The 15,573-nt window shown below is 33.2% G+C and overlaps 2 long non-coding RNA genes across 8 annotated transcripts in view; both read left to right on the top strand.

The window, feature by feature from the left end:
• LOC147832722 (uncharacterized) overlaps positions 1-15,299 on the top strand; it is a 574,579-nt gene extending 559,280 nt beyond the window's left edge. The window contains exons 4-6 of the long non-coding RNA XR_015514621.1: positions 9,061-9,200; positions 13,238-13,348; positions 14,725-15,299. This is a non-coding gene — a long non-coding RNA (uncharacterized LOC147832722). The remainder of the gene's footprint in view (positions 1-9,060; positions 9,201-13,237; positions 13,349-14,724) is intronic.
• On the top strand, positions 1,751-4,371 carry LOC147839640 (uncharacterized). 7 transcript variants are annotated; one of them, XR_015515479.2, is made up of 7 exons: positions 1,751-1,815; positions 2,088-2,125; positions 2,416-2,443; positions 2,655-2,714; positions 3,028-3,144; positions 3,251-3,354; positions 3,934-4,371. It is a non-coding gene; the product is annotated as an uncharacterized LOC147839640 (long non-coding RNA). The 7 variants fall into 7 exon arrangements; XR_015945133.1 differs by having other exon boundaries at positions 1,751-1,999; positions 2,395-2,443; positions 3,934-4,118; XR_015515481.1 differs by having other exon boundaries at positions 1,751-1,999; positions 3,934-4,118.
• Positions 15,300-15,573: the final 274 nt, after the last annotated feature.

Genomic DNA, 15,573 nt, shown 5'->3' on the forward strand with positions numbered 1-15,573 from the left:
AGTAAATAATATTTGACTAAATGTTTTTCAAGTCACTTCTATACAGCTTAAAGTGACATTTAAAGGCTTAACTAGGTTAATTAGGTTAACTAGGCAGGTAAGGGTAATTAGGCAAGTTATTGTATAACTATGGTTTGTTCTGTAGACAATCGGGGGGGGGGGGGGGGGGGATAGTTCAAAGGGGCTAATAATTTTGACCATCATCATTTGGGAAATATTGAAAAAAATAATAAAAATCTAAGGGGGGCTAATAATTCTGACTTCAACTATATATATATACACTGTAAAAAATTTCCAGGTTTTCACAACAAGTTACTGTAATTTTTCACAGTAAATTACATTAGTATCTCTTCACAGTATTTAACTGAAAAATTCACAGTAATATGTTGTATTCATAATTTTATTGTGAAATTACGGCAGGTAGCATGATTACAGCAAATTACTGTGAAAAGGGCTATATCTTTTGCACGTTAGTTATAGAAATTCAAACCTTTTTTAACTCAACGTAGAAATTAATACAAATGAACTTTTAACAGATAATAACAGAATGTTATAGCTCCCAAAACGATTTGGTTACCAACATCTTTTTGGTTGTACTGCACCTTTATTTAATTTTATGCAGTTAACATAGAATATGAAATAATATTTAATGAACAACTGTGTGCTTAGCCAAAACATAATAAACTTGAATAAAAAGTAATTAATTAATGAAACCAAAGACTGTTAAACAGCCAACAATTATTTCAATGTCAGGGTAAATGTCTGCTTTAGATGGTTTCATGAGTTTGGGCACCTTTCATCGCCTGGAGGTCACTAATCTCAGAATTATATATATATATATATATATATATATATATATATATATATATATATATATATATATATATATATATATATATATATATATATATATATATAATTATTATTTTTTTAAATCTATATAAATAAACCACAGATTAGAGTTTTAAACAACTACATTCTAGCATGAAAAACAGTTAAAACTTAATTTTCGGATGCATATAGAGCCATCGAAGACGGGGCAATTGTCCCAATGTCTAGCCTGAAGACAGGCGCCTCTCGGCGGATACATGAGTAATGAGCGCCGTTACCGCCTGGAGGTCATAGATCTCCGCTACCGGCAAAACACACTTAAAATTACACACAATCTTTACTAACAATCCACAGATTTGAGTTTTGAAGAACTACATTCTCGCATGAAAAAGTATTAAAACTTTATTTCATTACATATTAAAAGCAATATTTATAATATTATGTGCCTTCTCATCCACCATTACAGCTTGATGCAGCTTGGTGCGAATTGAATCCTAGGAGGAAAAAATAATAATTCTCAATACACTCCAAACGAACTTTATTCTTATTGTTAAAGTCAGAGATATATAATATTTTGAATGGCGAAGAAAATAATTAACTTTATATTTCAATCAATATATTACTTTTGCACTGCTTCGATTCAGGACTCGTGTGACATTGAATCAGATTCAGATATTTTATCAGACGTGTTCATGAGCTCATAGTCATCAACAAGCAATTCGTGTACAAGCAGTACACGAACCAAGCAATATGATGAAATATTAATGAATTATATGTTTGCGTCTTACAATATTATACAAAATGGAATCGTTTTCAGGCGAATTCGACTCTTTACTGTTCACTTAAAGGAGCCGAATTCGACTCTTTACTGTTCACTTAAAGGAGCCGATTCATTTAACAGAACTGACTCGACTCGACCGCAAACAAGCGCCATCACCACAGACAACGCCTGCCTCGTCTCTTCACCAAACGAATTCATCCTCGGTAAGTGTTAAAATATGACTTTTGTCCGTTAAATGAGTGTTGTATGTGTATTTCTGTATAGTGCATGTCATTTAACAGGAATTTACCGAGTACTTTAGTTGTACTCGCACGTACAGGGTTTAAGCGCGCCTTTTTTAAAACAAGAAATTAACGACGCCAGATGGTGATTGTAGTGTTTTCTGAGGTATTAGCATAACGTTAACGTTAGTTCCTGATAAAAGAAAGGGAATTTTCTTTAATTAACTTCTTGTTAACTGCTTTTTCTGTTTCAGTACAAGACTGAAGTAAAGGTGAAATGACTAAAGTTAAGGTAAGCTCTGACCTTCACTTAAGTTAACGTTACGGTTAGTCACCATCATGTACGTTAATTTTGTTCACTGTAACGTTAAGTTAGTTAAATAAACTAAACTCATTATGAAACAAGTCTTAACTGTTTTATTAAATGAAGCTTATAATACAATTCAGTTGTATTCTTTTAAACTAACACTAACACAGTACATATTGTATATTTCTCACTGGTGTTAATGCAGTGCTAACATTTACTAATGAGAATTAATTGCATATTGTCACTAACTGTAGATTTTGTTTTTTGGTGTTCAGGTGTACCTGATAATAGCTGAAGTGTGAGGTGAGTGTAAATTCTGAGCACACAAATATAGCCTAAATTCATTATCACGATCTAAACCTATATATATATATATATATATATATATATATATATATATATATATAGAGAGAGAGAGAGAGAGAGAGAGAGAGAGAGAGAGAGAGAGAGTATGTGTGTGCGTGTGTTAGGTTGAGTCTTATTCTACTCTTATTATATTCATATTTTTTTGCAGCCGCAGCCATTGATGTTGAAACACTGATGCTACCAATCAACCCTTGCTTGATTATTAAAGGTAATGTTGATGCCTTCCTCATTTTTATTAGATTTTTAAATGTCAGGTTTTTTCACAGATTTGTTGTGAGCAGTTTCTTGTACAAACTCTTTTTCTTCTTCCAGAAGTTCCACCAGTACCTCCAGTAGTAGTAAATATTAGACAAAGATTTTTTTTAAACTATAGTTTTTATTTTTATTAGCAATTTTACTGGGCATGTGTGTTTGTTTGCTTGGTTTTTAATAGGCAGAGCATGGAATGTCAACTTTGTTTCTACAAACAAATTTAATTATTCACAAACACCTCTAATTTAGTCCTTCTTTCCCCCTTTTAGTCTTATTCCTTGGAGGGTCGAGTGGTCATGGGACCTCACCTGGATTTCACAACTGACTTTGGATCTGGTCTGAAACTGAAGTATGCTGAAGATGCCTTTTGCACTCTGGAATTTAAGGTAATGTCTACAATAAATATTGTAACTGAGGGCTTGTTTTGGGGGGGTTAAACAAGGAATGTATAGGAGCACAAGTCATGACTCCCCTTGTCCCCTTGTTATAAAGGGCCGTGTTGCAGACACAATTTGTTTGTCTGTGCTGGAGACCAGAGGGGAAGCTGTCTGTAAAAGGATGGGGCTCTTATACCATATGTGAAGTTACCTATTCAGGTGAGTGGATTACATGCAAGTCATTGCAAATGCATAAATAGTGGGACATTTTTACTGGGCAGCACAAATTAAGTGAAACTCAAAACATGTGGAAGAATATTTGGAATATTTGCAAAAAACTTGATTGAAATGAATACAACACAAGTGCTATATCACTTCAATCAAGTTTTTTTTTGCAAAATTTTCCTAATATTTAAATCATGAAAAATTAGCTTGATGCAAGAAACATCCTGCTAGTAGTCAAGAGCAAGTACTGTGATGCATGTGTGTACTTTGCAATAAGTGTGAACCCAGCATTAGATTATAGTCTGTAAACAGAAGGTGTAAATCAAATCAACTGTTTTAAAATGCTCTGCCTAGGTCATTCAAATCACTATTTGTTGTTAGACTGTTCTTGAATGTGTGTTTGTGATGGAAATGTTTTTCAGATGTTTTTGTTTAAATAATTGCAGTTTGACTGAGCTACAGTATTGTCAGCATGTTCAAACTGAGCTAACAGTAATTTTGCTCTGTAGTGCAGCAGTAGTGTCCCAGTAGTGTTGTATGAAGCTAACTGTTTGTCTGCCCTTTTGCTTATAGGTGCTTTTTGGGCACCAGTTTGGAGATGGAAGACAGACGAAGTCAAAGAAGCAGAGAAGACACATCAACCAGCAAGTGTGTAAAATTATCAGGAAAATGATTGACCTTGAATAGACGACTGCCTAATTTAGCAAGAAGTTTTGTCTCTCTCTCTCTCTCTCTCATGTGTGTGTGTGTGTTTATATATATATATATATATATATATATATATATATATATATATATATATATATATATATATATATAGATATAATGAGAGAGAGAGAGAGAGCGCGCACTCTGAAGCACTGCTTTTTATATGTATGCTACATATGATGTCAGATTTTTTTATTAATATGTTCTTATAGTATTTTTTGAGGCTTCACCTTCACCTTTTGAAAGTTTTCTGAAATGTTTACACAGATGTCATTAAGCTGTTAAATAAATCTGTAAAATGTATGTGTGTTTGTTTTTATTTTGATTTTAGAGTCTTCTCAGATCACCCAAAAATGAAGATTCTGTCGTCATTTACGCATCCTCAGGTTGTTTGGACACAAAGAGGAATATTTGATATTTTTATTCCTGTGTTTAACAAAAAAAAATCATTTTTAACAGAGCTGGAACAACCTGAGGGTGAGTAAATCAAGATAGAATTTTCATTTTTGTGTGACCTAAAATTGCTTTGAAATTTTACAGCACCAAACTGTTAAATTACAGTAATCCGGGATATAACTTTAACTTCACAGTTAAATCAGGTATTTAAACCGCAACCTACTGCTAAATCACAGTAATCGTTTTGCAAATTCACAGTAAAATATAGTTAATTCTACAAGATAATACTGTGAAATCACAGTAACAGACTTTATTATCTACTGTAAAGTTACAATATATGGTTGTAATTTCACAATAATTTAATGTGACAAAACCACAGTAAATTACTGTGAACTACCTCACAATAATTTACTGTGAATTTACATACAGTAATTTACTGTGAAAGTAATGCAATTATTAGCCAGTAATTTACTGTGAATTTAAGGTCAAATTTTTTACAGTGTATATATATATATATATATATATATATATATATATATATATATATATATATATATATATTAGGCATGTGTCGGTATAAGACTCTGACAGTATGACAATCTTGGATAAAAATATCACGGTTTTTCGGTATGACGTTTTTGTGATTACTGCTCTAAAATAGCTTCTTCTTGGTAAAAAAAACAACATTTTTTTTTTTCCTTCTGAACACAAGATATCATATTTTAAGATACATTCAAAATATTTTTGAAACAGTAAACATGTTATTTTAAATAATTAAAATAAATCATTGACCTGCTATCTTAATTAATTTACAAAACAGACTTGAAAAGGCATCTTTGTTATATCTTTCTTTTCTTTAGATATACAGTAAGTCACTGCACTTTTTCAGGTGCATAGCACATAGGATGCACATAGCAGCGAGTATGTTGGTTTGTAAGTGATGTGTTTTTCAAATGTTTGCTGAATCATGGGCTGACCAGTAGCTTTTGATATGGAGTGTCCTTTTCTGCTGGAGATACTGTTGCCCTGAAAAACGAAATAAAATAATTGTAAAAAAAAAAAAAACATGTTAAAAAACATTAACATATACCTTAGGAACGATATGACAAAATTTTGGTGGTTTGAAAACATTTATCGTCCCATGCCTATATATATATATATATATATATATATATATATATATATATATATATATATATATATATATATATATATATATATATTGTGGAGAGGTAAGCGTGATCGCACACCCAATAAGGGGGGAGAGCATGCTAGGAGCCCGGCGGCTAATCAGCAGGTCAATCAGAAATTATAAATAACACCTGTCTTTCTAGTGATTGAGGCAGAGAGACTCCCTTCTTAAGGAGAACGGGAGGAGCAGTCGAGAGAGGAAAGAGCACACACACACACAAACAAAGTTTCACGTGTGGTGGCTAAAATTTAAAAATAATTTAAAAATAAAAAGATTTACTTACCTGATTTGCCGACCCTGTCTTCTTCTTCACACAACAACAACGAACATTAGTACATATATATATATATATATATATATATATATATATATATATATATATATATATATATATATATATATATATAGTATCAGTGTGATATAATTGTATATAATTTTGCAACTCACATATACATGATGATTCATATATGCCAGTAGAAATAATATAAATAATTTTATTGACAGAAATCTGTAACACTTTACAATGGTTGTATTAGTTAATGTTAGTTAATGCATTTAATGAACAACATATTTATTACAGTATTTGTTCATGAAAATATACTTGTTCATTGTTAGTTTACGTTAACTAATGTTACCAAGCATACGTTCGGATGTTATTAATGCATTAGTAAATGTTGAACTATGATTAACAAATGCTGTACAAGCATTGTTCGTAATTAGTTCATGTAACTAATAAAACCTTAGTGTAAAGTGTGACCAGTTTATTTGATCCCCTTTTCCCTTTTTTTCGAAGCTTCCTTCCAAATGACCCCAGCATCCATCCATGGCCATCAACAGGCTGTAATTGACCCTGTCCGTCCTTAATACGGATCCCTCTTTCACGCTGCTGCTGAAGTGGCTGTAAGAGGCCCGGGCTGATTGGCGAATCAAGCCAAGAGCACCTCAGCTTCAGTTCAGCGGCTCCAAGCTTAAAGTGAACCCGCAGGAGTCCTGCCGAGAGCCTGGACAGCTCTCCTAAAAAGGATCGAGTGGAGAGCGTGCCTCCTAATCACAAACCGCCATCGGCTGCCGTTCCCCGGGGAGCATTGCAATCGGCCCATCCTGAAGGCGGCCAAATGGATGTTTATAAGATGCGTTATGTAGACGCAGCCCCATTTATTCTCCCCTGATTAGAGCTGTCAGGCCTGATTCCTTATGGGCTTTTTTTATTTATTTCTTGTCCTCGGACGGGACTCTGTTGAGCACAGCACTGGAGCTGACGGCAGAATAAAACGGGATTGGGGATTTCGGTGAAAGTGCAAAAAACAGAAAATGACATCGTTTTTTTCGTGCTTTGTGAGTTTATATCCATTCCGCATGGTGAAATCCAGGACTGTGGTCATTAATCAACATATCGGAGGGATTCTGGGGGAATTAAACACTTCTGTGCCGTACGTCCTGAAATCCTGTCATTCCTGGCAGCTTCTAACCCACATTGCAATTGCTCGAAATTAGACTTTCTGGAAACTCCAAACTCGTCCTCTATAGAGACTGGTTTTTATCCTTGTAGCTGAAAAGGTGTGAGAGTCAGAATTAGGTACGGGTTTCAGTGGGGTTTTCTCCAAGAGGTAGCCATATAGACTGATTTCACGCAGCCGCCATTTTCAGAAGCGAAATCGAAGCTGCGGTGGGAAGAAACCCGAAAGTATCATTGGGGGTTACATAGAATTGTTGTGTAACTCGCTATATATCTTATCAGCGAAGAGAAAGTGACACAAATTTATCATTTCTCTGCCTTCCGGGTGACCCGAAGGTCCGTTCTGAATGAATGGTGAAAATAAAAAGGGATATCAGAGCTCATTTTCAGCTAAGTTAAGGGAAATGGCACTAGTTAGCTAACGTTTTCTTTCCTAAACACACGTTTTACATGCTATTTATCAATCTCGAGTTAATAAACTGAATCTTTCACTATATTAGACTTGTCACGATACTGATTTAAAAGAAAAACCGGTAATTTAGCGCTAACATTTAACGCACTGTTGATTGCTTTCCTTAAACAGCGCTGATTTGCAATTGTGTTCACGTGTTCAACAAAAAAGATTGTGATTGGCCGAGAAGGTTATCAGTTCACCCACCGCTGTATACCGAGCACAAACACAAACGAGCCGAGCGATCTGCTTGATGACTCGACTGATCTTGACGGCTGTTCCATGCTCCAGTCCGTGTGTCTGTGTTTGCACTGTGTGAAGAGCGGTAAACTGAGCGCAAACCAAACACAGATACACGGAGACTGAATCGCGAAGCCGTGAAGATCAGTCGAGTCACCCGTGCTCAGCGGCGCTTCCATGTTAGCGAGAAATAGCCGGGTTTAAAACTTCAGTACCATATATATATATATATGTAAGCAACAGCAGCAGTCACTGCTTTCGTTTTAATTATTCTCAGGCACGTGATCATCCTTTCATTATCACTCGTGGTATGTTTTTTACCTGCTTTCTTTTGCTTACAGTTATTTTTGTTAATATAGTTGAATTATCATCCTTTACAATAACATTTCTTTAATATGAGATTAACCAACCATTTGTTTGTAGTAACTGCTGATCTGGAACGATACAACATTTAAATCAAGTCATTTTAGCATGTCAAAGTCGCATTTATAAAATATATTTTCCAAACAACAAAATTGTAGCTTGTGTAAATGGCAAGTGGCTAGTAATGTTGGAAATCTACTAGCCACAGTGGCTGGTGATCAAAACAGTTAATGTAAAGACCTGCATATAACAGATACTTAATTAAAAAAAAAAAAAAAAAAAAAAAATATATATATATATATATATATATATATATATATATATATATATATATATATATATATATATATATATTTTTTTTTTTTTTTTTTTTTTTTTAAATAATTCCAACTTTGGATGTTAGAATGTTCTAAATGAATAGGACATGTTGAGTTACTGTTCCATCAGCTGGATCCAGTCTGGCTATTCACCTCTGATCTCTGGCATCAAGAAGGCATTTGTGCCCTCAGAACAGCCGCTTACTGGATATTTTCTCTTTTTTGGCCCATTCTCTGTAAACCCTAGAGATTGGGTTGTGCTTGAAAATCCCAGTACATCAGCAGTTTCTGAAATATTTCATGCCTAAATGCATATATATATATATATATATATATATATATATATATATATATATATATATATATATATATATATATATATACTTAATTTGATTGTAATCCAATAGTGTACATCTTTAAAACAATAGTTATTGTAAAAAAACGCATTACGAATAAATTGGAATTTAATTAAAATACAGCTTAGTTTGGTCTCTGACATAAAAAAAAAAAATAGATTTAAATTTTATATGCAGTTTCATTTTAATGACTTCAGTTTTGGTTTTGCATTCATTTGCAGTTCAGTCCTCCTAAGTTCCTTAGATCCCCATGCCGGAAAGCAATATGTGTAAAGTGAAATCCAAACGGACATGCATGATGACTCTAATCCCAGAGCAATGCGGATGGGGGAGAAAAAAAACAAGAGGAATTTCTGTAAAGGTGAGAGTCTTATGAGTTTTCTGTGTGATTCACATTCGATTCTGTCTGTTTGAGTTTCCATCCTCCTGCTGCTGATATTTTCTCTCTTCTTATTTTATTTATTTATTTATATATTTTTTTTTTTTTGGTGAAATAAATGTGCTCTGACCATGCTCAAAGTGTTCTGCTGGATCAACGTCACACTGAATCTGCTCTTACTGCTGGAGAGGGTTGTTTCTCTTCGTGTATTAATCATGTATTATTGGTTAGTATGTAACCAGAGTTAGTTAGTTAGTTAGTTTATTTATTTATTTATTTATTTATTTATTTCTTCATTTATGTTTTGCCGCATATCTGACCATTCATTCATTCATTCATTCATTCATTCATTCATTCATTCATTCACTTTTTTTTTTTTTTGATTAGTCCCTTCCAGCTGCAACCCAACACTGAGAAATACACATACACTCTTGCATTTACACACATACACTACGGCTAATTTAGCTTATTCAATGCACTTATAACGCATGTGTTTGGACTGTAGGGGAAACCGGAGCACCCGAAGGAAACTTGCAAACTCCACACAGAACTGCCAGCTCACCCAGCTGGGGCTCGAACCAGTGACTTTCTTGTTGTATGGCAACCGTGCTACCCTCTGCGCCACCGTGACGTCACATACCTGACCAAATTAGTTTATTTTGTGTTTATTCAGAATATGGTAATATGGTTTTACAGTTTGTTAATTTGGATTTTAGAATTGTGAAATTATGTATTATTATTATTATTATTATTATTAGATATATGTTTGAATAAACTATTTATTAAATAAGAAAAAAACTGTAAATTTTTATTGTACAACATTACATAAAGACATATGAAATCAAATATTAGTGACAATAAAATCATTAACAACTCTGTACATTGCACATTACATAAATAAAGAATACAAAGAAGGTATACAATACATATATACATAAATACATTATTAGTACACTGATAAATACATAAATAATAAAACATATATATATATATATATATATATATATATATATATATATATATATATATATATATATATATATATATATATATAAAACAATAAAAAACATTTAATACAAAAAATATATATATTATAATTTTAAAAATAAATAATAAATATAATCCTTATAACGATATTCATTTATTCATTCATGTTATTTCGGCTTTTTGGCCCTATATTTATCAGGAGTGGCCACAGCGGAATGACTTGTCAAATATCCTGGCATACATTTTACGCAGGCAATTCCCTTCCAGCCGCAACCCAGTACTGGAGATAATAATAATTATGATAATATTAATAATAATAATAATATTAATAATAATAGTGATAATAATAATAATAATAATAAATACAGAATACAAAATACAGAATAGTGCACTCACTGCACCCCAATGAAATGATGTTTATAATCTAATTAATACACATTAAACCTCTTTAACATTATTAAATGTAGATGCTAAATCACTGTTAAGTGTTATTTTGCACCGAGTCACAATTCTGAAGTTCAATTTCAAACGGTTTATTTTATTTTCAATATCTGAGGTGAACTATCTGCTGCTGCTTTCAGTAGTATGGCAATACATGTCATGTAAAATGACATTCAAACTCACATTATTAGCATTTAACACTGAATAAAGCACATGAGGTGTACCTGAGGTGACCATTGTCAGTTTTCTGTTGTTCAGCTATAAATACAAGCTGTTTCTAAAATATACATTTCAGATGTTGGTTAGGACTCCTTTTTAATATGGAAAATATTCCTTCTATCATGTGCCATTGCTTTAAATCAGCCTTTGTAGGTGTTGTCAATCTGGCAACCTGCTCTTTTGGACCAGGAGTGCAATACCTAGTTTAACCACTGGGTGTCAAACTCATATGCTGCACCTTTAAATATTTGATCCCACAAATGTAGCTTTATTCAACAATATAGACATCTTTGAGACATAGATATGTCTATCTATCTATCTATCTATCTATCTATCTATCTATCTATCTATCTATCTATCTATCTATCTATCTATCTATCTATCTATCTATCTATCTATCTATCTGTCTATCTGTCTATCTATCTATCTATCTATCTTTATATGTCTGTCTGTCTGTCTGTCTGCCTGCCTTTCTCTCCATCCATCCATCCATCCATCCATCCATCCATCCATCCATCCATCCATCCATCCATCCATCCATCCATCCATCTATCCATCCAATCCCAAACTTTTGGCCGGTAGTGTATAAATGTACTTTTTAAATCACCGACTTACTAGGGAGTGATAAACCTCCATTGTGGGGCTCACAGGGTTGCTGTCTCTCTGATGAAAACCTTATTCTGTAATTTGCATACTGTATTGTCTCAGCTAGTCAGAAGCAGGTTGACGGGCACAGGACTAGCTCTGCCATATTGTTAGTGTGTAATTAGGGCATTTCAGTTCCTAAGTGGACAATTAAAGAACTTCTAGAAGTACAGGTTGGCGGGGAAAAAAAAACAGTGACACGTTTAAAAGCGTTCACTTTGCATTTGGGACAAAACACTCCACACCTGGAGCTCAGAGTCTAAAGTGCTGATTGCACAGAAGTTGCTGTTGTTGTTGTTGCTGTTGTTTTCTGGCCCACTTTTTTGACTTCAATTCCCAAATCTGCCTAACTGAGAATTCAGCTAATGTAAAGAGTGATTACAAACATCTTTAAAAATAAAGCACATTTGTCTTGAAGTACAGGCATGCACAAGTTAATCTCGCTGAGCAAAACTTACTGGCATGAAGTCCACTGTTCCAGCCAAGAACCACCTACCTACACAGGAATAGATCATCTGACTGACTTTATTTTTTATTTTAATCAAGTATAACCAAGCCATTTGTATACACGCACTTAAGGGAAGGGCTTATTTGAAGTAGCTGACATCAAAATAAGAAATAAAAGCCTCAAAGAATTACAAAGAAGTGTCTGCAAGGGACCAGCTGTACAGAAGAAAGAAGAAAAAAACATCAATACAAAGTGAAAGTATGCTTTGTCAGCAGAACTTTTATTCATCATAAAATAACTTTGCAGATTATTTCACAGAAATAACAAAGCAGAATATGCAGTTTTCTAGATGATATCTAGAGCACTTACCCAAACATAAAACTTTGATGCATCTAAACTGTGGAAGTTTTAAAAAAATTACCTAGACATGTTTTAGAAAAAAAGAAAATAAATCAGTTAAATTTTTTTAAAATATTAATTAATTCAGCAATTCAACAAGGATGCATGACTTTTATTGGGTTTTATATAGCGTTTAATTCAATGATACATTTACAGATTAATTGTAATATATATATATATATATATATATATATATATATATATATATATATATATATATATATATATATATATATATATATATATATATATATGAGCAATATCACATGAGTAGCAGTGCGATATGGCTGTATATCGCCACTGGTGGGAGGCGTGTGTTGGCACGCAGCCGCAGGCCGAGTGCTTTAGTGCCCCCACCAGTGCTGATATACAGCCATGTCGGACTGCTACGTGTGTGATATTGCGTTTATACAACAGTTTGACGGCATAATTGTGTATATAAAAAATAAATCAAACATGAAGAGTCTCAAAAACCCTTTTGTATAAGGAACTACTTTCTTCCGGATTTAAATCATAAGCTGACAGTTAAACAGCTAAGCAAGCATCTTTTAAACTTTAGATAGTGTCTGCTTTTGCTGGCTGTATGTGGGCGGAGTAATACACAAAGGGTAAAGAGGCTGTACGGGTGCTGATATTACTTAAATATATCACAGCTATTGGCCAATCAGATTCGAGAACCAGACACAACTGTTGTATATATATATATATATATATATATATATATATATATATATATATATGTATATATATATATATATATATATATATATATATATATATATATATATATATATATATATATATATATGTATATATATATATATATATATATATATATATATATATATATATATATATATATGTATATATCCCTGTATAGATGGCTTTCCTGCTGTTACCAGTTTGTCCAGTTAGCTCGCCATGCACATCGGTGGACTCAACGACCACAACGACGAGGTTCAAGCAGGTGAAGAACATTTTCAGAAAGCAGGTAAGACAAAAACAGAAGCCAAACATTTACACAATCAAGTAAATAACAGGGTGAGAATGTGGTAAAATCTAAAAACGTGGTAAAAATCAGGCGTGGGCTTTTTCTTTTTCTGGATTGCTTTTTAAAACTGTCGGTTGGGTTTAGGGAAGTGAGTTGGGTGGGTCAATTGGTGCTTTTGAAAACACTATTGGTTGGATTTAGGGAAGTAGATGGGTGGGTCAGTCAATCAATCAGTCAGCCAATGGTTTCTGCTGTTCTGACATCAGCTGCAGATGTGAAGGAATGGCAGAAGAAAGTACTTTCTAATACCAAAGGGTTTAAAGACTCTTCGTGTTTGACTTTCTTGTTTATACCTACGCAATCTCACAGCAATTTCTAACTTTTTGATTTAGTGGCTAATTTGTATGAATTCCTACGATCTAATTCGAACAATTTAGTACGATTTGCTCATTACCCAATGACGGTTGGGGTTAGGGTTGGCTGCCACGCCTCCTTTTTAAAGTTGTGCATTTTTCGTACGACTGAACTCGTATGAATTTGTACGAATTAGCCACTAAACTGACAAAACGTAAAATACTTACGTTTCCTCATGAGATCAGGCTGTTTATACACGTTATGCCATCGGACTGTTGTATAAGTACAATATCACACTCGTAGCAGTGCTATATGGCTGTATATCGTCACTGGTGGGACACTGCCGCCTCGAGCCCACGCACACCTCCCATCAGTGCCAATATACAGCCATACCACACTGCTACTTGTGTAATATTGCTCATATATATAAATCAAAGTGTCATATTAGAACAGTTTCTGAAAAATCAGATGTACATCACATGTTTTTTTAGTTCTACTTCTTGAAATTGTTGTTTATATTTATCTTTATGCTAACAAAATCATGCAGGATCAAAATCTTTACTGTTACTTCAATGTGTGGTCTGAGACTAGGTCCTATGACATTGTTTTTCCAAATTTACATTTTCTTAATTTATCCATTTCACATTTTCTAGATTTCATTTTTCATTTATTTTTCAGTTCAGATTTTTCTGGACTTTAACAATCTGAAAATGTATTAAATGCACACAATTTATTATTCTCCAGTTTCAATTTGCATTTTAAACTGCATGCACACTTTCTCCAATAAAAACTGAAGAATCATTCTGTAATAATTACTTAAAGCACTTTCAAGAACTGTATTTATTCATTATTTTAACGTTGAATTAATTGACTGTACTGTAAAACAGCAACAATTTTATTTTAGGTCATATTTTTTCCAATTAACTAGACAAACAAAGTTCCTAACAATATTGCACTACAAGAGACAAACCTTATTTGTGATTTTTAATGTTGTTGTTGTTGTTGTTTGACCTCTGCTCCAGTGACCAGGACATTGTTTCTTGCCGTTTCTCCATGTTGAGGACTGATGACAGATATGATCTCCAAAAGTCCTCTGCTGGAACAGTGCCATCACAAAGTCATCCTACATCAGAACAAATGTTTGACTTTGTGATGTAGGTGATGTCCATAACTGGAAGAAATCAGCCAGAGGTGAGTCTTTCCAAACACTTCTGTCAAAATCTAATGAGCATTTTATGAAGTCCGTCTCCTCTAAAAGAGCCTGCTTACAGATTTTCTAGTCGATATTCAATGAATGTTTTGAATTCAAGTATATTGACTCATACTCAAGCATGTCCTTGAATAAATCATCAATCGACAGCTCAGCTGATATGAATGTAGAGTATGTGTGAATATTTCTTTCATGTCATAAATGCTTTTAGAGTCCTGCCTTTCCAATCTACCGCCTGCAGTACACATGAAGCTTTAAGGGGATACTTTGTAAAATATCCCCACTCCCCATCAAAAGTCTAAACATGTCATATATCTTTTGAAAGCTGAGATTCTTGTGATTAAAACTATTCCAACCATGTTAGGACACAATGAACACAGCAGACACAATTAAAAAAAAAAATAAATATATATATATATATATATATATATATATATATATATATATATATATATATATATATATATATATATATATATATATATAATATGTACAGTTGAAGTCAGAATTATTACCCCCCCCTGTTAATTTTCCCCCCAATTTCTGTTTAACAGCGAGCAGATTTTTTTCAACACATTTCTAAACATAATAGTTTTAATAACTAATTTCTAATAACTCATTTATTTTATCTTTGACATGATGACAGTAAATATTTTAATAG

Source organism: Danio rerio, chromosome 18, assembly GCF_052040795.2.
Source record: "Danio rerio strain M-AB ecotype USA chromosome 18, GRCz13ab, whole genome shotgun sequence".
NCBI lineage: Eukaryota > Metazoa > Chordata > Actinopteri > Cypriniformes > Danionidae > Danio > Danio rerio.